We start from the raw sequence: 26,298 nt of genomic DNA on the forward strand, positions 1-26,298 counted from the left end.
GTGACAACAATATCCTGTATTCTCCACATGTCTTGCCTCTAGAGTAGGGTTGGAAGATGGAAGCCTTTTCTCATGCTGAACAACATCTAGGTCTGGCAAATTTCTCAAGAAAAATACATCAGGTCTCCCAAAAGCATGTGGGGAAATGTGTTATGGTGTAATGAGACCAAGGTTGCACTTTTTGGCCACAATAACAACACTGTGCATCACCAAAAGAACACCATTCCCATGGTTAAGCATGGTGATGGCAGTGTACTTCTCTAGGGTTGCTGTTCATAAGCTGGAAGTGGGCCTTTAGCCAAGGTGGAGGGGATTAGGAACAGTACAAAATACCATTCCCCTTTGGCACAAAATCATCAAGTGTCTGCTAGAAAGCTGTGGATGGAGAGGACTTACACTTTTCCACATGACAATGACCCATACCATACATCAAAATCCAAAAAGAATGTCTTCATCAGAAGACAATCAATGTTTTGGAATGGCCCAGTCATAGTCCACACCTACATCCAATAGAAAATCTGTAGGGTGCCTGTGTAGAAGAGATGTCCTTGCAATCTGTCAGAGTTGGAGGGCTTCTGCAAGGGAGAGTGCACAAATTTTGCTAAGTCGAGATGTGCCATGCTGATACACACCTTCCTAAGAGGACTGACTGCTGTTAGGAAATCAAAAGGTTCTTTAACAAAGTATTAGTTTAAGGGTGTGCACTGTCACGCAACCAGCCTATTGTACGCATTTTAACTTCTACATGTTACCCCTAACCGATGTGTTTGTTCTTCAATTGGATTACATAGGTTATAGGTCACATTAAAGGTGGGAAATGTTATCACATGATTTCTGTGGTCCTATGTTATATATAAGACAAACCTGTCATGTTAACAGGGTTGTCTACACTTACAACATCCACTGTAAGCTTAGGAGGTTGTTAGTATAACCAGCTCTGTTGTAACATACATGTACTGCAAGTTCTGAAGTGAAAAACTCAAAATATGTCATTAATTAGTGACACCAGTTCTCATATCATCCCAGTAATGTGTCTAACAAATGCAGGATTTATAATGAACAGACCAGAAATATGAGCCACACATGTAGACATTCAGCAACACTCTGCACAGTTGAGAGATATGTTCCCCTGTATGGCACATTGGCAACTCCTAAAGAACATACCTCACAATTGTGCATACCTCTCAACTGTGCAACACTCTGCACAGTTGAGAGGTATGTTCTTTAGGAGTTGCCAATGTGCCATACAGGGGAACAGCAATTATGTGTACATGGGTGAAGTGTGTGCTACTTGCTACATCACCTACTAACACTACTCACATATCACAGAGGTGTATATAAGTAACATGAAGTGGAAAGGGCTGCACTGCATGATGTTGAGGGCCTGCCCAAGGTGTGTATGTAGTGGTCTGACTGTGTTGTTATTGTCACAAGTTGGCTATTGTGAGGTCTATGTAATCCCTGTCTGCCACCTCATCTGTATGAGTGCGCATGTGTGCGCGCACGCACTCATGTGTGTGTGTGTCTGTGTGTGTGTGTGTGTGTGTGTGTGTGTGTGTGTGTGTGTGTGTGTGTGTGTGTGTGTGTGTGTGTGTGTGTGTGTGTGTGTGTGTGTGTGTGTGTGTGTGTGTGTGTGTGTGTGTAGCAGCAAACAGTATAGTGCAGGTATTAGTTTACATATGTTGTCTTTTCCCCACAGGTGGTCATGATGGTCATGGTCCCTCCCACTCAGAATCTGATGCCAGTGTCTCTGCAGACTCTGGCAATGTTGATGGTCATAGTCAGGCACAGTTGGTGTTTTCAGAGGCTGAATCTGTGCCATTGGTTGCCATTCCACAGATTCATCCACAATGTCCCTGCACACAGTCACAATGCCCACACATGCCCTGAGCCCAGTAGCCACAGATGACGGGCAGTTGGCAGGTGTTAGCATGTAACATGCTAGTGTGATGACTATGGCAGTTGTGAGTGTAGACACTGGCCATAGCCAGAATGCAGGTGAGGTCAAGGCGAATGGACAGGGGTGCTAACAGGAATACTGTTGCTCATCAAGCTGCTGTTGCAGGTGCCGCAGCAGGTGTCACCAGATGCATGTTTTGGGCTGTCATAGATGCACGGGCAAGTAGTGAACACAACACCAGACAAATACTCAGGGTGTTGGATGCAACTCTTCCTGATTTATTTGGCAACATATATGACCTTCTTGAGCCCACATGCCAAAATACTGAGGTTATGAATAGATGGTGGAGTGAGACCTTGGCAATCTTCAACCATGGCCTGTCTGTGCTAGGGCGTGTGGTTGGACATGGGAATCAGCCACATGGACATAGGTTAGAACCAACATTAGCTGAGAGTCTACGGGGCCATGCACCTTCACACTCCTGTAGTGACAGTGACACCAGCACTACCGATGGAGGGGTTGCTGTCCGCATCACAATGGAGCAGGCTATGGGCATGTGGTCCTTGCCAGTTCCATCAGGGACACGGATCCAGCCGAAAGCAATCACCATCAGGAAGCAGTACTGCATCTTGCCTTGGGCCTGGTAGTGCCAGTGAGACCCCTGGCAGGACCAGCTCCTGTGTCTGTGGCCAAAGACAGTTAACTGGACACCCTGCCATGTACAGGCCACAGCTGTCCAACATACTCCTGCGTAAGGCAGCCACATGGTGTGACTGTGTGCATCCATACACACACACACACACACACACACACACACACACACACACACACACATCTGTATCACAGGCAGGTCACCTCCAGACACACACACACACACATACACAAACACACACACACACACACACACACACACACACACACACACACACACACACACACACACACACACACAGCACCTCTGTACAGTCCATCTATAGGATACCCCTCCAAACACACACACATGGATATCAACAGTATGGCCCCAACTAGGCCTCTGGCAAACCCACACCACACCCTGTGCATATCATCCCTGTCATCCATACCATCAATACAGGGACATGCTAATATCGGTCTGATGCACAGGGTGAATATAGTACAGTGTAGCTATGTAATACTGTGTAAGGTGCTGTCTGCTTGCATTTGTTATAGGTACACATAAAGGTGCATGTACCTTATTAGCCATGATGCATTATTGCTGTTAGTACCACTGACTGAATGTAGTCTGACATGCTGTATTCTGCTTGTGTTCCAGATGTCTATGTGTTTGCAGGCTGTGGCCCTGCCAACATTACCAACATGGAGCATGGAAGACTGGAACTACTCCGACCATTTCATAGCCAAGGTACAGCTTTATATGTACATTTACCAGGTGTGTATGGATGCAACACTGTGTGATGGACACTGTTGTCAGACAGTGTGACCTTGCATACATACCCCTTGTCACAGGCAGGTAGCCTTCAGACATATCACCTCAGTGTTTGTTGTACCACAGGCTCATACATATGGAACAGGATACTGGAGTACTGTCAGTAGGTCCCTCACAAGCTTAGCCATTAGATTGACCACTACAGATTTGAATGTCAGCACATGTTGCCCCTTCCATTTCTTTCCCAAACACTCAACCCTGATGCATTTGGTGAGGGCATGCATGGTTCTGTGTATGATAGTTTTTTGGTATGTATTCCTGAGTTCACAGGGTGGAACAGGGAGACAATATGGTATATCCTTTGCATACACACAATAGAGACTGATACAGGGAATGTACATACAGTAGCATAAACACAGTTGGCAATATACAGATTTGTAAACCTACATATCCACTTTAATGTACTATAGTGCTACATACACGTGGCATGCCTCACATAGATTATTATGCGTGGGACATAACCCACTATTTCTTACAACATATAATGTTGTGAATGCATTCATGGATGGTGAGATAACCCACCAGAACTAGAAACTGGAGTCATCTATTGCTCCTACAAGCCTGGACAAGTGATAGGGTAACAGACATTGCATCAGCATGAATTGCTGTTTAATGCTAATTTATAATGAAAATTGTATAATACCTTGGAGCTTTTCTCCCAGGGCCTCCACTGAAAAAAGGGCTCATCAGCTCAGTCGGACAATCCTGGTCAACAAATGTAAAATAAAATAAATAAAATAAAATAAATAAATAAATGTTTCACTCAGGTATGATATCTGATGCTGGCATGTGTGTCAGTACACTAACTGTGACATATTTCATAACAATATCACATACATGGCCATTGCTAGGGGACACAGACCACATATAGGTTGCAAACATCCAGATATTCTGTAGACATCTGTAGAGATGACTGGTATGGCCTGTACAACAGTTTAACATGCTGCATGTGAGGCAGATGCCATTAACACACTATATAAAGTAATGCCATTGGGAGGTGGCAAACATGCATGGATGGTGCACACATCAAAATGGGATAACCCACACAGGATATGATTCTCACCCAAACACACACAGTTGCCGGTGTTGAGATTAGAACCCCTACCTATCTAGTTATTTCTACTACAGTGGTATGGAGTTATCAGGCATGCCACAGATCTTATCTGATTTCTCCTTATCCAAATGTACTTCTAAGGTGAATGACATCAGCAGACCTTGTAAAGTAGAGTGATGGGAAGTGTACAGGGTGGTACACAACTCAACATGGTATAACCCACACAAGATATGTTTCTCAACCCAAACACACACAGTTGCCAGTACTGAGATTAGAACCCCTACCTATCTAGTTATTTCTACTATAGTGTTATGCAGTTATCAGATGTGCCATGGAGATTATCTGATTTCTTATTGTTCCAAGGTACTTCTAAGGTGAATGACATCAGCAGACCTGGTAAAGTAGGGTGATGGGAAGTGTACAGGCTGGTACAAAATTCAAAATGGTATAACTCACACACAATATGATTTTCACCCAAACACACACACAACTGCCAGTAGTGAGATTAGAACCCCTGCCTGTCTAGTGATTTTTACTATAATGTTACACAGTTATCACCCATGCTAGGGAACTTAATGGGCTGACAACTGGTTAAAGGTGCTGATACGGGGAATGACATCAGCATGACTGTTAAAGTGGGGCACTGGGTGGGAACTTACCAACATACTTCTTTTTACAAACAGACACACTTATACACCCACACACACACATTTGTCAGATGTCAGAATAGAACCCCTGCCTATCTAGTGATTTGTACTTATATTGTTACGCAGTTATTGCATGCTCTATGGAGCTTATTGGGCTGAAAATTGGCCAAAGGTGCTGATAAGGGGAATGACATCATCAGGACTGATAAATTAGGGCACTGGGAAGTGTTGTGTGTGGGAATGGCCTAAAACTGTTTCGCCTACAAACAAACACACACTCCCTCACTCTCGCACACACAACTGTCACACAAACACAGTTGTCAATATTGAGATTAGAACCCCTACCTATGTGGTTATTTGTACTACAGTGTTATGGAGTTATGCAGTTATTGCATGTGCTACAGAGCTTATAGGGGTGATAGGTGTCCAATGGTACCTCTAAGTTGAATGATAGCAGCAGATCTTGTGAAGTAGGGCAATGTGAAGTGTACTGAGTGGGAACAGTTTCCTAATACTAGGACCTATGGACACACACACACACACACACACACACATACACACACACACACACACACACACACACACACACACACACAGGCAGGTGTTGTGATATTATAAACTCAACCTCAGTACTATTACACAATGTGGCTCACCTTTTATGCTGGCATATGCAACTGTTTACAACTCTTATGCCACTGTTCACAGCAGGACATTGCTGTATGCCATTTAGGGTATCTGTGTGTGTGACTCACTCTGTCTGTGTCCCCCTGTCTCTCTCTCGCTCTCTCTCTATCACTGTCTGTCTCTCACTCCCCCACATCTATGTGTGTGTATGCTTGACATATGTTATCTGTTTCCCATATATATATGTCTGTGTATCACACACAACAGATGCAGATATATCACATATATGCTGCCTACACCTAGCTGAGAGTAATCCTGTCTGATGTGTGTGGGGACAGTTAAGGTGTACATAGCTGTCCGTATGCACTGAAATATATACACAATACAGTCATATAGTCCGCTGTGGGTTCCAACATGTCCTGTGATTGCACTGACATATATACACAATATAGTCATATAGTCCGCTGTGGGTTCCAATATGTCCTGTGATCCTCTAAGTATAGGAGCATACCCAGTGTGACCTTCTATAGCTGGAGTGGGACTCCATTCCAAAGATAAGTGTACTCCAGTCCAAGGTTTAGTGTGCTACAGCCATACCTCTCAGGAGTACACAGGATTGTTCTCAGGGTATGGGGTGTGTTTAGCAGACATTTTCTGGCATATCTGTAGTCTAACACTGTAATGTATTGTGTCTTTACCTAGTGCCAGACATTCTCAGATCATCACAGTGCTTCACCAGAGGAATACTAGTTGTATGATGCATAGAGCAATATTATGAGGGCAGCCATGTACATTCTTGCCCAACAAGGTCAGTTGTGAAGTGTGGCTACAACCAGCTGAGTGATGACATGCTGTGTAAACAGTCCATCAACTTGGTGATATACTGGCTGTGGATCTCCTGCTTGTGTGGTATCTTTCTAACCTGAGCTGTCATATCCTTGTGTGGCCATACCTCTCACCTGTCCATTTTTTGACAGATTGTCCAGGTGTTTGGCTAGAGGTTTCATCCTGTCTACATAAACTTGTGTTTTTATGGCAAGTTAGTTACATATAATTGACAAGTGATGTTACAAAATAATGACAAACATTACTGTTTCAGACTACATAACCTTCAGACAAGTCCCACTACTGCAAAACCCTCACCCTATCAACTTTTTTCATTATGTAAGGGCGATATTTACAACACATACCTGATAAATAAGGTTTTTACTGTCACCCTGTTTGTAAATCTTTTCTAGCTAGTTTCACTGTGATTGAGGTATTAACTGGAAAATGTCTCCATTTTTAAACATCTGTTTGTGTTTGTTTGTTCTGATTTCCTGCCAAGGAGTGTATCATATAACTGATTTAGTTTCCTACCCTCCCTCCATGTTGGTATCCTGTTCTTATACTTGGTGGCTTTGTAGTTGCCTGCCCTTAGTGTAAATTTGATCTGGGACACTCCTCCCAGTCTAATGTCATTAGCTCATTCTACCTAATACAGATAGAACATTTGAGAAGGCCAACCCACTTAGTGTCTTAACCTTGAATTATTTTCTGCTCCTCCTTTCTCCCTTTCCACTTTACTAAAAATAAAAAAATAAAAAAGTCTAAGCTTATTTCCTGCCTTTCCTGTAATTAGTCTAGCCCAGATACAGATTTGATGTATCCAGGACTGTTTGTAAGCTTCTGAGCCTCCCAAGCCTTTTTGTGTCAAGTGGGAGTGGTAAGCACTAGGTAGTGTATCTACCACAAGAGGAGTGGTTTCTGGCCCAGAAATTATAGTATATTGGTCATTTGGGCAGTTTTTCCATCTCTTTCAACTTTCTGGTTTAAAAGCCTCTGTTTGCACTTTTTCCACCTTTCCTGTAACTAGACTAGTCCAGATACAGATTTGCTGTATCCAGGACTGTTTGTAAGGTTCTGGGCAATACTAAAGTCTGCTTCTGCTCTTCAATTTTTCCCTTAGATCTACTAGTTCTCTCCTCTCCTGCACTTTTAATAGCTTATTAGTCTAGCACTTTACCAGACTTCTTGTAGCAATTATTGTAGCACACAAAAGTGCTAGCAGCACTAATCATTCTGCAAGAAAACAGCTCCAGTACTTATTAATGCCCACCCCTCCAGGCATATCTAAAGGTCAGTTACCTGTGCATTCTCCTATTAACCTGGTGAACTTGGGCATTCTGAGGCAATGTAGCAACTGCCTCATGTACACTGACAACCCTTTCCTCTTACCTCCCAACACTCAGACTTCTGAGAGATGCACTTATATATTCAAATTGGAAGCCACGCACTCTCCAACCAAGACTGGAATGGCGGGTCATGAGGAGAAAGTCAACACTTGTACCACACCACATGAAACACATAGCCCTCCAGAACACACACCAGCACTGCCTTCACATAACAACCCAAACCATACACCCACCTTCATGGAGGATCTCAATAAAAATCTACCCAAACAGCAGAGACCTCCAAGGCAGAAATGTAGTCAACCTCTACAACACAACACTAATCATGTGACACATAACTCTCCTAAACAGCGTGCCACTCAACCAAAGCCCCTAAGGTAAAACAGCATGTCCAACACACTAGTCATAGGTAACTCAATAGTAAGGCACACTGATGTCCGACTCACTAGGTTGAATAAAGAGAAAGTAACAGTCAGCTGCCTGTCAGGTGCCAGGATCCACCACATAACGCATGCAGTCAGGTCCCTCAACAACAGGTACAAATATGACTCTGTCATTGTACATGTGGGTGTGAATGACCTGAGACGTACCTCCCTGGACTACATGAAAAGAGACATGGGGGAGCTCTCGGATTATGTAGCCCAGGCAAGTATGACCCTAGCCCTGAGCAGCATCCTACCATCACCCACAATGATTCCACAGTACAAGCAAAAAATGATTGAGTTCAACAATTGGCTAAGTTTCTGGTGTCAATCTAAGGGGATCCAGTAACTGTCTGCCTGGGATGACATGATTGACAGACCTCGATGCTTTGCCAGAGATTGCATTTGTCACCCCTGGGCTTCCAGATACTGGCCAAGTCTCTTGCCATCCCTATAGTGCCTTTTTAGGCGGTGTTCCAAAGACCAAATTACCACTGTAACAGCCACAAATAAATGCAATCTGAGGGTCATGCTGCTCAACGCTAGAAGTCTAAATCTCAAAATTGACTCGCTCGAAGCACTCCTTAAAATGGAGAATATCGACATTTGTGCCATAATAGAGACCTGGTTCAAGACAGCAGAAAGCACCCCTGCACTACCAGGCTATAACTCATTCCACACCTTTTGGCCCCAGAACTTAGACTGAAGCTGCAAAGGTGGTGGTGTTTCTATATTCATAAAGGATGCGCACACCTCCAGACTAGTAGCCCAACATAACTCATCTGAGATATTTCAGGTGCAGCTAACATTGGGTAAGACAGCGATTCAGGTTGTAGCCTGCTATAGGTCCCCAACCATGTCCCAAGACTCACACTCCACATTCCTAAGCACCCTGGAGAATATTAAGGTCCAACCTAACACTCTCATACTGGGTGACTTCAACTACCCCTACATTAACTGGTAAAACTACTCATGTACCAATACACTTGCCCAACATTTCCTGGAATTCATTAATTCCAGTGCCCTGGACTAGCTTGCTCTTATCCCCACTAGAGGTAGCAACATCCTTGACCTGGTCATTACTAACATGGGTGACCATTGCTCCACACCAATAGTCAACTCCTCCGTGGTTAGATCCGACCACAAACTAATCACCTTGGAAATCCACATCCCTCCCACCCCCAACCCCCAGCAAAGGTAACCACCATGAAACACTTCTCCAATCCTAACTTTGGGCTCCTAAAAACAGAGGTGGCTAACTTCACAGCACCCATGCAAATGGAGATCAGTTGCATGACTGCCGAATCATACACCAATGCACTGTACGAACACGTATACAAATGCATGGCTCTCACCATACCCAACAGAACCAAGATGCTCTCCTCCAAAAAAAGGAAGCTAATCTGGTGGTCCCCTGCCATAAACAAACTCTACAACAGAAGGAGGAAACTGATGTGGAATAAGGCAAAGTCCCAAGACTGGAAAATCTCCCTTATCAGCCTCAACAAAAATCCTCTAAAGCTAGCTATGAAAACAGAATTGCAGCAGATAGTAAAGAAAACCACAAGGCATTCTATAGTTATGTAAAGAATCTCAACAGCAATACCCAGATTTGCTCTGAACTATTGCACGATGGTACCTCCTATACCAAGCTAACAGATATTGCTAGTACTGGCCAACAGATTCAGTGCCAACTTTACCCCTCTCTTCCCCCCAAAGGACCAGTCATAATACCAGTAGATTGCCAGGCACCCAGTATTACTGCAGCACAGGTTAAAATAGCATTGTCCAAGGCCAAGAATACAGCTTCTATGGGACCTGACAATATCCCTGGCTGTGTTCTACATGAACTACAGAGTGTACTGGCACCTCACATGTATGCCCTGTTCAATCACAGGCTCACTTCAGGCTTTGTCCCTACCAAACGATGCACTGCTACAGTAATCCCTCTCCACAAAGAAGGAGCAATTACAGACCCTGGGAACTATCGCCCCATTAGCCTGATGAGTCTGATATGCAAAGCTATGGAACGTATCATCATGGACCTAATAAACAAGGATATAGGGAATCTCCAAACTCTGGATCCCACACAGTTTGGTTTTGTGAAGAGTAGATCATGCCTGCTCAACTTGGCCAACCTCTTTGACTCAATCACCAGAGCTGTGGATGATGGCAACATGGTTCATACAGCCTACTTTGATCTGACCATGGCCTTTGATACCATTCCCCACTCAGGAATAATAGAAAAACTCACTAAACTAGGCATCAACCCCTATATCACTAGTTGGGTTGCCAACTGGCTCACAGGTAGAACCCACAGTGTGAAAGTAGCTTACTCCAAGTCAGACTGCTGACCAGTCACGAGTGGAGTCCCACAGGGTTTGGTCCTGGGTCCTCTCCTGTTTGGTATCTACTTCTCTGAAGTCCAGACCAACACAAAGGGACTCCGGCTGACAAATTTCACAGATGATTGCAAGTTATAAGCTATTATTAACTCCTCGAGTGATGTTAACATCCTACAGAGAGGCCTCACTGAGATCAACAACTGTTGTCAGAACCATGGCCTTAAGCTAAATGCCAAAAAATGTGTCATCATCCCCTTTGGGAAAAATCCTGTTCCCATGAATTGCCACATCGATGGTAGTCCACTGAACACAGAAGGTGTTATAAGAGATCTGGGAACACAGGTTGTCAGCAACCTCTCTTTTGACTACCACATTGCCACTGTGATCAGAAAGTCCTTCTATGTGGCACATCTCATTATTATTGTCTACCTCTACTCTTCCCCCATTAGGCCAATCATTGAGTACAATTCCCCATTTGGCATGTCCCTCACTAAACATCTGCAACAACTGGAGAGGCCACAAAAGTACCTCACAAATATAATCCTAGGCCTTAAACATTTGTCCTATATGGACAGACTAAAAAAACACCAACTATTCTCTGTCTCATATCACCTAATTAGAGGTGATCTCTGCTTAACTTACAAAGCCATGTCTGAACCAGCTCTGCTAGAAATGCTACATCTAAAGAAATCCCAATCCCTCCACACCACACGCTCCAGAGACCTCAACCTCATTACCACAATCAACAGAAAATGCTGGACGGACAGGTTCATAACCCAGAGACTGCACATGCTATGGAATAGACTTCTCATACATGTCAAGCAGAGCACCTCACTGCCCCTCTTCAAGAGAAATCTTGATAAGTGGATGGGAAATAGAAAATTCACCCCAGGGATCACTCTAGTGGCTTTACTCGACAGAGGCACTGGGAACTAAGGTCAGGTGGCACAATGCCAGGGTAATCCTATGGGCTTGGCTTGTAAAAGCCCCAGGGTTATTAGCCTAGTACACACCTATGAACATATGAACCTATTGTGCCTTTGTTTCTCTTTTATTTCTGTCCTTGTCCAGATGTCTTGCTGTCAGAGATTGGGAGTTATGGGTGTGGGTACAGAGTGCATTCTACTGTACAGGCATGTCCATTATATGTAAAAGCAAACCTAAAAAAAGGAATTGATTGGTAGGCACCACTGGCATCAGTACAAAATAGCACTATAGTCACAAAAGCCTTAGCACCTCAGCTACACAGCCTTCAAGACGTCCATTATATGTGTAGTATATTCCACATAGCACTGTGACTTCCAGGTATGTCAGTTGCAGAGCAGTAGGTGTCACTAATATGCATAATAGTTGGCACTGCAGTTATCCACACATGGCCCTGTCAAAGACAGCACTGTACCTAGGGCACTACAAGACAACTGCCAGGAGACTGTGCTGGGCAGTTCCTGACAATATTAACCACACATACACATAGCTCATTGACCCCTGCATATTGTGGACATGCAGTATATGTTTTCATGTGTATTGGGATAGCTCTGCCAATGTGTCCTATGCTGCTATTTCCCTGCAAACATACATGTTACTGCATTTCTGTGGGTATATGGGGGAGGGAACACCTGTCAACTATACACATTTGCATGGACTGTGCTGATATTTGATTTACATTTTGGTTCCATTTACCATGCTATTGTGCCCTGTCTTGGGGACTAGAGACATATCAGTAAACACCACAGGTCAGATTATAATGGCATACAATTCAGTTTCAGACTTCTTACCCTTCCTAGTCTTACTGCAACTGCGAGACTTGCTGTGCTATCACTGTGTGAGTCTGTATGGGGGTAATTCAACATTTCCACCATTTGTGTGCCTTTAGCAGACATTTCTCTCTGGATTTCTGCAGCTGACTTGCTGTGTGGGTCTAAGTGGTGGGTATGGGACACCCACACTGACATCCATGCCTGTGACCTATGACCCCCCATTTAGTTGACCCCACACACACACTGCAGTGGGATTTGCCACCTTGGGTACTACTGCAAAGTGTGGGGAGGCCAGTATTGGGCAGACATTTCCTGGTGTCAGTTGTCTGCTGATATCAAAGTAGGCCACCCCATTCCCTTGCATGCATGCAGCATTACCATAGATATGCTAATAAAACATACTAATCCATTCATTTATTGTTAAAAATACAGACTTACCTTGTGCCTGCGGCAGTTGCGAGGACAGTGCTTGAGGGCTGCCTATGTTGGATGCACACAGTACACTTCCTATACATGGTAAGTTACAGGTAATGTGATGTTTGTGCCATCCATTTTACTGTGTGTGAGTCAGAGAGAGGTGTCAGTCCTTGGAGTCCCTACAGTGTCAGCGTGTGTGCTATGTATTGCCTCTTTGCCAAGGCCTGAGCATACTCTTCTGAGTCCCTCTGTGCCTGTGGAGACCTTGGCAATGGTGGTGGGCTGTGTTCCTGCTGCAGCTGTTTCAGCAGGATCATGTTGTGTAACATGACACATACTATAAACATGCGTGTACATGTGGCTGGAGAGTACTGCAAGGCTCCACCAGATATGTCTAGGCAGTGGAATTGTGACTTGAACATCCCAAACACATGGTCTATAATGATCCTAGTTTGTGCATGTGCCTCATTATGGCATTCTTGTGTGGGTGCGTGTGCATTTCTTATGGGTGTCATCATCCATGGCTCCAGTGCATAGCCAGCATCCCCTACCAGATGGCCATATGGGATGCCCCATGCCTGGAACAGCTGTGATGAATGCCAGATGTGGGAGTTGTGGTAGCTTCCATGGCTGCCAGCACACACATTCATGATAATACCCTGGGCATTGCACATGACTTGGGAGTTGATGGAGGGGAAGCCCTTGTGGTTTATGTAGACCCTACTCTGTTCAACAGGTCGTGCTTTGATGTGGATGTGCGTGCAGTTTATTGCACCCAGTACTTCTGGGTATTCTGCTACATTGTGAAAGAAATGCATATTGCTATTCCTTTCCTCACAGGTGTTGAGGAAGTAAATGTGCTCACCGGCATGTGGTAGCATGGCATCCAGGAACTGGTGGAGTACCCTGGATGCAGATGGCTGTGAGACCTTCATGATGTCCCCAGTAGGTCTTTGGAAAGTACCCGTAGCTAGTATTCTTAAGGCTACATATACCTTGGTATCCACTGGGATTGGTTCCCCTCTGTTGGCTCTGTGTCTGAGTTGAGGCCGGCACAGCTTGATGATTTGCTGCAGTTTGTCTCTGTCCACCCTGTAGTGCTCTACTATCTCCAGATCATGTAGCCCCTGGTAAGTTTCCCTGGGTTTGAACACTCTTCTCCTCCTCCTCAATCTGGGGCGGTTATCAGTATTATCTTCCTCACCACCCTCAGCCTCTAGCACATACTGATAGATCAACGCAATGGCAGCCCCTAACAATTTTTCAGTTAAAATTCCCCTGCATGTGTACACCGATGGTGCAGAGTTTGTGGGAAAAAACAGACTGAACGGTGTTTGCATAGTTTGTACTGTTGTGCTGCAGATGCTGCCTGTATTTTTGGATGACTATGATGCATTCCACCTACTAGCTATGTAATTTGTACTTGATTGGCTTTACTTAGCTATTTACCTTATTTTCCCATCCCATTTCTGCCCCTTTTAAGCCCCGAGGCACGGTGCACAAACCTGGTGCCCAAATGTAAACAGTCCTGCTATTTCAGGGTTTTTTTGTTTGTATTAGACCCAGTGCATGCCGCACAAACCTATTTAGCTAAGGTAAACAATAAGAAATGGCCCTCTCCTGGTCACGGACATGTGCTTCATTTCATGGAATAAGTTAATACAGCCTCAGACACACCCCCTTGCTTAGCTGTGCTTAGTTAAGCTTATCTGGGGGCCATGGAACTCCAGTGTGCTTACACCATGCATGATACACCCCCCTTTTCATGTCTGCTTCTTTTCCTGCTTATACGATCGTGTTATACCACCTACACAGTTAGGTGCAGTTTGGCACTTAGAATATTTTTGTGATTCAGTAAATTGCCCCTCATTTGCAAACCCCATTGCCTTAGTCCCTAGTTACTTCACTGCCCCAGAGCCTTTCCCCTTAGCAACCACTATTCCCTGCTATTGCTTTGATTCTGGTTGCCATAGACTATAATGGCAAAATGCAGATTTCCCTTAAAATTGTGTTTTCACATTTCTTTTTTATTGTCGGCACGATCCCGTTTACGCCCGGCTGCCCTATGCTTAAATGGCCGAGAGCGGCCAAAAAAATATTTTTATAAAAATGAAACACTTTTCCATGCTAATGGCCATTGGCATGCCTAAAGATTATAATACATGCTTTTATTTGAGCTGTCATGCCTCCATTTTAGTTTTTGCAGAAATGTATTCGGCTAGTAGCCAAATACATTTCTGCAACTAGCACTATTCTTGCACGGATGCCTGCCTACTTGCTGAATCGCTAATTCACCTCATTTGCATGGTTTTTACCAGGAAATTAGGTAATTAGTATTATGCATTGGTGTCCGTGCAGGAATAATCTAAGCAGGCTTGTGCAAATCAGAAAACTAGTTTACTGGATCGCTCGGCGGCCATATTCCATGCAGGAGCAACTACACTGTTCCTGCACGGAAAAATACGTTTATTGAAAATCCCGGGGTATGTTTCTCTTTCTTAAAAAAAAAATCAGCCCAACACATTCACAAAATATATGAAGCTAATATCCCAAAATCCTTTCAACACACATCTAACACTGTGATTTAGCCATTGAAAACATAATGTGCTAATCTGGAAGGAGTGTAAAATGCTTAACATTGGCAACCAAAAATAAATAAACTTCACTGATCTCTTGTCTTATCTTGGGTCTCTGATTAATTTGTTCCTGACCCACTAGCTCAAATGGCATAGTTCTTAAGTGCAGTGACTATAGACGTATTTAAATCTTTTCCCCAAGCTAGTTTATTGCTGATTGATTTTTATTAGTTTCCTTGAGTCTAATGCAAAGATTTTTTTTACAACGTACTAATAATAATATTTTTCAGAATATAAGAGCCCCCTTACCTGCGTTCCCACTTCAGTGTCAACAAAGTAAACTTCCCGCAATCTTTTCATAAAATCCCCTGTAACCATCTCCCAGATTATAAATGAGTACACACGTATCCCGTTAAAATGTTTTCCCTTTCTCAACAAGTAGCTCCCAATGAAGCCAGCACCATGACATAGAGGAATTAAAGCCCTGATGATTCAAGTTCCATTAGCAACTTTAATGTCCCTGGCAGGGAGGGATGGGTAGACTCATTCTGTAAGAGAAGGCATTCAGTAATCATGCTCCATGAGGGGAGGTGTGGTCCAATGAGGGGAGTATCCTTAGATGAGGTCAGCGAATACAGGAGAGGGGGGCGGGGAATAGGTAGGTCATAAAGAAAAGTGTTCCTCCCCAAGGAAGTAGTCAGCTAGACTACTAGGATGCTTTTAGGTTCTGTACTAACCTCAACCCTAAATGGAGATAGTCCAGGAGGGGTTAGTAAGGGGGGCTGATAGACCTGGCAATGGAAGTGAGGCACTGGGTAGAGTGCCAAAGAGTGATGTGTGGAAGGAGGGGGTAACTAAAAAAAATAGCTGCTTCTAATGTACTAATCCTGGCCATTCATGCCAAAATCTATGTAGTCTAAATTAGTGAATTGTTCAACATTTAGGCATCCTTAAAGGTAGCCAATCATTTATGCATGTATGTGCATAAGGAAGCATAGCTAATTTTAACAACCTTTGTCTTTACAGTATTTATCTTGTAACCTGCATGTGTCCTAAATTCTGGAAAGTATGCTAATCGTCATCAAAGAAAGGCAAATAAAAAACAAGATCATCAGCATAAAGGGAACTCTTAAATTGCCCGCCTGCGTTGAATATTCTGTAGTGGATCTACCCTTAGCATAGCAGTAGATTTAAAAAGTTTACACACCCCTGTTAAAATGTCTGGTTTTTGTGATATAAAAAAATGAGACCACAATAAATCATTTCAAAACTTTTCCCACCTTTAATGTGACCTATAACATGTACGATTCAACTGAAAAACGAACAAATCTGTTAGGGGAAAAATATAAAAAATAAAAAAAAACATACAGTAAGCTGGTTGCATAAGTGTGCACACCCTTAAACTAATACTTTGTTGAAGCACCTTTTTATTTAATTACAACATTCAGTTTTCTTGGGTACACACCTGACATCAATTAAAGAGACTCTGATTAACCCCAAATAAAGTTCAGCTGTCCTAGTAGGATTTTCCTGACATTTACTCAGCTGCCTGCTACAGCAAAAGCCATGGTTCACAAAGAACTTACAAATCATCAAAGGGATCTCATTGTTGAAAGGTATCACTCAGGAGAAGGGTACAAAAAAATTCCACAGCATTGGATATACCATGGAACACAGTGAAGACAGTCATGAAAAAGTGGAGAAAATATGGGACAGCAGTGACATTGCAAAGAACTGGATGTCTCTCCAAAATTGATAAAAAGACAAGACAAAAACTGGTCAAGGAGGCTGCTAAGAGACCTACATCAACACTGAAGGAGCTGCAGGAATTTCTGGGAAGTACTGGTTGTGTACTACATGCGACAACAGTCTCCCATATTCTCCATATGTCTGGACTATGGGGTAGGGTTGCAAGACGGAAACCTTTTCTTACACAGAAAAACATCCAGGCCTGGCTAAAATTTGCAAAACAATACATCAAGTCTCCCAAAAGCATCTGGGAAAATGTGTGTTATGGTCTGATGAGACCAAGGTTGAACATTTTGGCCACAATTCCAAAAGGTACATTTGGCACAAAAACAACACTTTGCATCACGAAAAAAACACCATCCCCCATGGTGAAGCATTGTGGTGGCAGTATCATGCTTTGAGGTTGCTTTTCTTTAACTGGAACTGGGGCTTTAGTCAAGGTGGAGGGAATTATGAACAGTTACAAATGCCAGTCACTGTTGGCCCAAAACCTTCAGGCGTCTGTTAGAAAGCTGAAGATGAAGAGGAATTTCACCTTTCAACACGACAACAAAAGAATGGCTTCACCACAAGAAAGTTAAAGTTTTGGAATGGCCCAGCCAGAGCCCAGACCTAAATCCAATAGAAAATCTGTGGTATGACCTGAAGAGGGATGTGCACAAGAGATGTCCTTGCAATCTCATAGATTTGGAGCACTTTTGCAAGGAAGAGTGGGCAAATATTGCCAAGTCAAGATGTGCCATGCTGATAGACTCCTACCCAAGAAGACTGAATGTTGTAATTAAATCAAAAGGTGCTACAACAAAGTATTAATTTAAGGGTGTGCACACTATGCAACCAGCTTATCATACTTTTTTATTTTCTTTTGTTTTTTTATATTTTTCCCCGAACAGATTTGTTTGTTTTTCAATTGAATTGTACAGGTTATAGATCACATTAAAGGTGGGAAAAGTTTTGAAATTATTTATTGTGGTCTCATTTTTTTACATCACAAAAACCTGGCATTTTAACAGGGGTGTGTAAACTTTTTATATCCACTGTAGCTGCCAAAGGTTCCAGATATAAGAAAATCATAATCAGGAAAAGGCAGCAGCTCTGTCCTGTTCCTGTTAAAAAAGTAACAGTAGAAGATCATCTTGGTCTTATTTTCATCCTTGCTGAGGAATGTCTTTTACAATACTATCAACAAGTTTACAAATCGAGAAATAAACCTCACATAAAGCAATACCATAAAAATAGTTCCAGTCCATCTAGTCAAATGCTTTTTCCACATATAAGCTTGCCAAAATGGCCTAACTTGGCAAGATCTTCTATAAGCAAAGAGCTTTCATCAAATTAATAAAAGCAGTTCAGCAGGGACAAAACCTGCTTTGTCTTGATGTATCATAGCAGGGAGAAATCTTGTCAGTCTTTTGGGAATATGGCTATAATGAGTTTGCAATCATAACTTACATCAGGTATCAGTCTACAAGAGTCTAACTGACATTGATACTTATCCTGTTTTAAAATTTGCTTCTAGGAGACAGGAAGTTTTACCAGAAGTAAGAGTGTAATTAGCCAAACATGTAAAAGTAATGACACACCTCTCCTTCCCTAATATACATATTTCCAATGGCAAGCCATTAGGACCAGTTACAGTGTCATTTTTCTATTCCTTTCAGACTTATTCTATTTCTGCAATAGTAGTTTCTGTCAATAAAGAATATGCCTGTTCTGCATTTAATTTAAGCAAAGCCAATGGAGTTAGATATTGCTTTAGAACCCTGTCATACCCTACCCATAAATGTTTTTTTCATATATAACCAGATATAGTAACTGACAAAGTATGCAATTATTTCAAACTTTTGATGCTCAGAATTTCTGATTAGAACTAGAATCAAAATTCCTCAGTCTAAGTTATGTCTCAGATTGATCATTCTTACAATCAATCTTGTCCTTAAAGACATGCCATAGTTCTGCATCTGGTGGCTGATTAATCAGTTTATCCTGGTCTTCCTGTAATGCCTGCTGATAAATCTTTAGATTGCTCCTAATACTTCTAAGCCTAATACTCCTAAACATATCACTGATGTAGTCCTTCAAAATAGATTAGCTTCAGGAAACAGGATAGGGCATTTCATATTGACTTAACAAACCTTGCTAATTATTAAAAGTTATTATCATTTTCTCATAGAGAAAGACAAACAGAGTTTCCAGTGTCCTTTCAAAGAATCTCCATCTAAATGCAATTTCAAAAGTAGGGGTGCATGATCTGATACTTCTATTGAAAGAGAGCTGGAATTCAGAAAGAACCACAGTGCTCACATTAATGGCTGTGGTTTAAAAGATCCTGTTTTTGTGATGCAGTATTTTCCAATTCAGGAACATGTTAGCCACAATGAGGAAAGATCTCACTGTTGTCTAATATGTATATAACTGAATTGCCATTAACTACCACTAGTGTAGATCAGTTCTTTCCTGTGATCATTAACACTGGGAGACCAGTGGCAAATGCACCCTCCATTCACTCTTCCACACACATATATGCATTCCAACCCACACACAGACTATCTACCTCTAACCTGTCCCTGAGCTGATAGCATATGTCCATATCTCCTTTTATGTTTTCCCTGCCCTTGTAAATCATGGCCCATCATAGTCAATCAGTAATGCCAGACATTCAAGTTTGTATTTCTACTAGACTTATTGCTCCATGAACTTTTTTATGACTCTGAGTCACACTTCAAATTTAGTATTCCTCCTGACATTGTCCTGAAGCCTCCCCCCACACAGATGCACCCCTACCCTTCTCACCTGTCCCTCATTTAGCAGATGCTCTTGCTGTTGTCTCTTATAAACATATCTCTCAACTGTCCATAATTTCACAAAACGTACTGATTTTTCTCTCATAGTTTTGTTCTGTTCATCATATATTGTATGGATTTCTGGAAAACCATTGAAAACTACAGGTTGTTAAAATGACAGACATTTGAGTTTCTGACTTCATAATCTTCAGTAAATACATGGTAATATAAAAGCTAGCATTCTATATTCTAAGTTTATAACAGAAATGATTAAAATGTGTCCCTGGGTGAGGGTCTTTGTCCCCTAATGAATTTTGGCTTTGTCTACATTTCTTGCACGACAAGGTTGAGAGGTAAACTTGTAAGTGTCCTGCCCCTCATCCTTATAACTCAAAAAACAATGTACTCCTTAAATAATGGAAAAAATGCTGCACTAATGTATTATTTAGTGTAGTGGGTTAGTGTTCTAGCTCCCTGTGTCTTCTGCTATTTTTTTGTTTTTAAGCTTTTTTTTCTTTTTTCTGGTTTGGCATAATGGTTGAAATCTTCACATGGTAGACACAAAGTATAAGATTTGATTCTGTCCTTAAGTTATTGGACCAAACTTGTAACAACCATCAAACTGATTGCCTAGTATTTACTCAGTTTTAGCATCTGAATTTCAAGGGAAGAAAAGTTTACTGTTGCACATGCCAAGTCTGTTTTCAACGTGAATCTGTTTTGTTTAGCAAATGATCATTGGTGTTCATGCAGTAAAATTTGAAATGCAGGTTTTAAATTAACTCCAAATCTCTTTCATCATTGTAAAAGTAAAGAAGAAAATGGCATTCGCACTGCTTATTGCAAGGGAGGAGAGACAGCCTGGTAGTGGGACACTGGGGGGCTGGAGGTGCTGGCCCGTTACCCTGACTAGGGCTCCATCTGACCATGTTTCTGTTCTGCAAATAATATTATAAGTAGGTTGACTGAGGTAACTGTAAAACATTAAGAACACCAAGCAGGCTCATAGTGCAGGAATACTTATTTTAAAATGTTCTTAATGCAGAAATGTTATATATTTGAGGAAACTATAGACAAATGACCCCCTCAGATAACTATTCCATCATGAAAATTATCCACTGCCTTAATGTTCATATACATTTATTTCTGAACTTTAGTACCTGGGGAACTTGCAGGCTAATAATAGTAATCATTTGTTCTTCCAACAGTGCTTTACAAATAATGAATCAACCTTCTTTATCGGTCGTTGTTCCTTGATAACAAATGGAACACCAATCCTGATTAGTGTAATCGGTCCCAGCTGCAACCCGCCTGTGGGGTAGAAAAAAAGCTACCTGATAAAACACATATTTTAGCAGTTTAACATACCTCTATCTGTCAGGTACATCTCTTGCAAAAGCAGAAAATGTGACATACTTCTGTTAATTTAAGCAGATGTCCAGACATGCTTAATTGGGTTTCAAGCACCCTAGTCCTGCAAGAAATGTACTTATGCATCAAGTACTGTTAAACCCCAAACCACCCTTTGTATAACCTGTCTGATAATTATCCTTCTTACTTAACTTTTGACTGCTTAAGTTATTTCTTGGGGGAAAAAGGCTATTAACTGAGGCCACCTGCTAAAATTTTAGCTTTTTAAGCACATTGTGATAAACAGAAATTAGATAAATGAGTAGGTAAATGCCTTACCTTCCTAAATAAGCAAAAAGTAAAAAGTAACAGAGTCAATAAGTATTTTACCATTTAATGGAAACTGTTTATAAGAATTCTTTTAAAACCATGCTTCCCAAGAAGGCAGTGCACTCCTGTAAACACAATAAGCTAAGGTGGAGTACCAAAGCTATGTAAGGGGGTGTGCTTACTGCTGGAGAAGGATTCAGAAATCTTCTGCTCATCTGTATCATGACAGTCTGCTGCCCCATCCATCCAGTCTTAACAGCTCATGAGAATCTAAAAAAAAAGCAGACATTAGTTTGCCGCAAGATGTTATTACAATGTTCCCCCAAAACATTACTTTTATAGAGTAAAACAGTTCCTTGCTAAAAGCTGCAGCTCTGCAACACTTGATCAGCTAAATCCATCCACAACCCCTTCTTTTTCCATTTTTGCACACAGGGTTGGGGTAGCACATCAGTTCTACAACACTTGATCAGACAAATCCATCTACAACCCCTTTTATCCCCGTTTTTACACATGAGGTTGGGGTATCACATCAACAGTGACAATCATCTACTGATAATGTTCACACTGCTGGGTGCTAGTTCTGTCACAGCTGTTCTTCCACACCACATACTTGTATGCACACTAACACCTATGGCCAGTTTAGTGTGTCTAATCCACCTACTGCATGTCTTGGAATGTGGGAGAAAACCCACATGAACACAGGGAGGATATGCAGACTCAGCACAGAAGGCACCCCACCCAAGACTTGAACCAGAGAACCTCTTGCTGTGAGGTGACATTCTTTGCATGGTATCATCAACAGCAGCACTTCTTAATTACAAATCATAAGCTTTAACTGATGTAAAGATAAGAAGAACTAAATTCTGAGTCCCACAATTTGTGACAGACATTTCAACACTGTAAATAATTATTTCAGTTCCAAAACAATCATTGTAGTACTAAAATTCCTTTTCAACAAAATTGGACAAAATTGGGCATCCGATAATCCTGCACTACTGACCAGCTGATGACGTGTCCAGTTCATTGAGTGTAGAAACTGCTGCTGATTTTAACACTGCATATGGTGGCAGTCCTAAAGCGAAAGTGACATCTGTGATCTGACATCCTATCAACTAAACCAAGTCATACAGTCTGCAATAAATGTCTGTCTAATTTTCTTTATATGTATATACATATATATGTGTGTGTGTGTGTGTGTGTGTGTGTGTGTGTGTGTGTGTGTGTGTGTGTGTGTGTGTGTGTGTGTGTATATATATATATATATATATATATATACATATATATAAATATATATAAATATATATATATATATATATATATATATATATATATATATATATATATATATTGGCATTCATTCTATAGGCAAATAGCAAGAATATTCTCTAATACAGAAAAACAATTTATCAACATTTTAAAATGGAACTATACCACAGTTGTGTTTTTAGAATGGGGGGGTCACACTAGCATAGGGTGTCAGAAAGTTTCCAGTTTGACTGGGAGTCCCAGGAGTTTATTGAATTTGTGTGATGACCCACAGTATTGCTTCCATCAGGCCTTCCCTACATTCATACAAACATGCTGAGCTCATAATAACAGCAATTTGCATCAGTTTACCTTCTTTTTACTGTACTTTCATATCAATTTCTGAAGTGATAAACACTCTGCAGTCTTGCAGCTACTTTCTGCAGTGAGTTTCTGGCAATATGTTGGACTCTGCTCCAGTATTCAAACTAAATATTGCAAATTTGCCAATTATGTGCAGTTCAGTTTCTCTGACCACACATCTTTCTCAGATATATTCTCAGACTTTAGTACTTTGCACCCCTTGTCTCTGACTTTGCACTGTATTCACAGTTGCCATTCAAGTTACTCTTAAGCAGAACCTCAGCTTCATCATCTGGCACTCAGTTCAGTTACCCCAACTAGCACTTACTTAACTCAAAGTCAAAAAGCAAAAAAAAAAAAAATTTGAAAACCGCAACATTAATAAAAAGAGGTATGATAAACCAAAAATCTTAAATTCAGTGGGACTTGCTAGCTGTAATTAAGATGGTATGTAGTGCTATTATTATATATGACACTGGAGACTCTGTAAAGTTCTAGATACATTACCAGTTATGTGTGACCGTGTGTGTATATCTATTAAGTATCAGACACATTTCTTTTCTGGAGTTCTTTTAAAATATGAAATGCACAACTGCAGCAAGAAACCAATAATAAATTAGAATAATTGCTATGCTATTTACTTAGCAAGCCAATGCCAGCTGTCCTGATACCATATATTTCCTTCTCTAGGTCAGGGAACTCCATATTTGCTGTAGTGTTTTTCAGCCTATAGGATGTCCAATTATAGTATGATGCTGTTTTCATTCTTCTGAGACCTTGAAGTTTAAAGCAATGGGGGCTTAGCCCAGTTCAATACGTGCATTTTGTCTAGTTAGGTATGGTTATTCAACAGACAGTTTTATGTTGCACCGTAATGTTTTTTTGTGTGTGTGCAAGACTAAAGTTCTTGCAAATGTGCATGTAATTGAGCCTTAAGTATCATTTGTTTGACTGATCTTTTCATGAATACTTTATTTGCATACAAGAAAATTCAAAACAAACAATATAAATCTGTAGAAGTGAAGTGCTGCATACCCTCCCTAGGAATCACCTCCCTTGTTAACTTACTAATTCTGCTTAACAGTGATGCTCATCTTAGTTGCTGGTACACAAATTTCATCTTCTGCAAAATAACTGCGCAGCCAGTTTCTGAAATGGTTTGTTAACAGAGAACATACAGCAGTTATGTGATACAGAGTCCATACTATGGAGTTAAAAGGTTTACAGGTGAATATTGGGATAATTGTTCTGAAGGGACATTTTAAGTCTAGCCAATAGCCTGATGTTAGAATCAAACATTGTTGTTTGTGTTAATGTGGTGAAAACTTTAACCATTATGTCAATATCACCTCCCACCCCAAGCTATCACAGCTTCAGATTGAGAGAAAAAAAATCTGTCATGCACTCTGGTATCAGACTGTCATATATAGGGACGGCATTTCTTCACTATTGCATTGTATTGACAAGGTGGACCAGAAATCTGCCCATGGACTAGAATTCTATCCATAGATATAACAGCAAATAAAGTAAAGAAAGACAGACATTTGGGAATTATTGAACTGATCATATGAGATAATAGTATGTTTAAGGGGGTAATTTTAATAAAACAGATATTAATTACCTGAGAAAAACAGCCAGACTAGAAACCATTGGAACATTCATTCAAACTGCATTCTGAAATACAGGTTCATATACAGAGGAAGAAACACCCAATGGCTTCCATTTACAAGATTGTGCATTATACATGGAGACTCTGTGAAGTATTCTTCTCCCCCAAAAGCTGTCAGGCCAATCAGCAGTTCACACAAAGATTGGACAAAGGAAAGCCATTGGGGAAGCTTGGACTTCAAATGGCAATAGCAAGTAGCCTTTCAAAAAGTAATGCATGTGGTACTTAACTGTAGACAAGCAAAAAAAAAAACTAGCGTGGGTCACACCTCTGTTTTGCTATACTGCCTAAAGATAACCTCTGGCAGGGAGAGTGAGTTAGTGGCCATTTTTGTAGGACTATTTTGGAGACAATGTATATATAAGTGTTAGAAAACTAACTGCCAGACAACCTGATAAACACTCCGTAACCAAATCCAAGATAAAAATAATGAGATGAACGAACTGATAAGGACAAAGTGTGGCAGGTTAGCAATACCAATAAAAACATAGTTTATTCACAGGTGTCTAGACATAGATAAGCGCTTTCGCTTGAGAAGCATCATCAGATCTTTAATACATACACCTTTAAAACACAGTGCTATATATATAACTTCAATATATGTATAGCCCAATCAAAACTAGCATCAAATTAAGACTTTTAAAGTAATACTATATAAAACAAACTAGCATAATAAAAAACAAATTACTCCACATACACTTATTACAGAGTTTATATATTATTTTAAGATAATACTATAAAAACAACTACCTAGACTATAGTGTTTAAAAACAAATCACTTCTACGTGCTATGAAACAAAAAACCTAAGCTGGTATATCAAAGGCAAGACACTTCTACAGGCTGTACTTATTATAAAATTTATATAAGTATAATTAATACTTTCATATATGAAAGCTTGAACATTACATATAAACATATAACACATCTCCTATCCTTCTATAAATGTGTATATGCTAAACTATTATATAGAACTATGCATATATATGGACTTATATGTGCAAAGAATAAATATGTACAAGAGATTGGCATAAATAGTGTATTGATATATAAAAAGTAAAAACTGATATTTAACCTATTATAGAAAACAGAACTATAAAGGACATTATTTTACAAGTCAATGTTCTAAATGATTATTTGATATTCCTATTTCTTCTTAGTACTGGTTTAATAGATGCCCTTTCATTAAGTCCCATGCCTCTATCTGCTCTTAATTTTATAATCCAGTTAACCTCTCTACACTCTGTGTAATTCCTGATATCTCCATCACGGGTACTAGGAATTATTACTTCCAGAGCTCTAAATAAAAACCTATGTGTATCTTCATGTTGTACAATGTGTTTGGCCAATGCATTATGTGCTGAGCCCTTTTTGATATGATAAATGTACTCACGAATCCAGCTTAGGTTTTTTGTTTCATAGCACGTAGA

Source organism: Protopterus annectens, chromosome 3.part0, assembly GCF_019279795.1.
Source record: "Protopterus annectens isolate FY-2018-M chromosome 3.part0, PAN1.0, whole genome shotgun sequence".
NCBI lineage: Eukaryota > Metazoa > Chordata > Ceratodontiformes > Protopteridae > Protopterus > Protopterus annectens.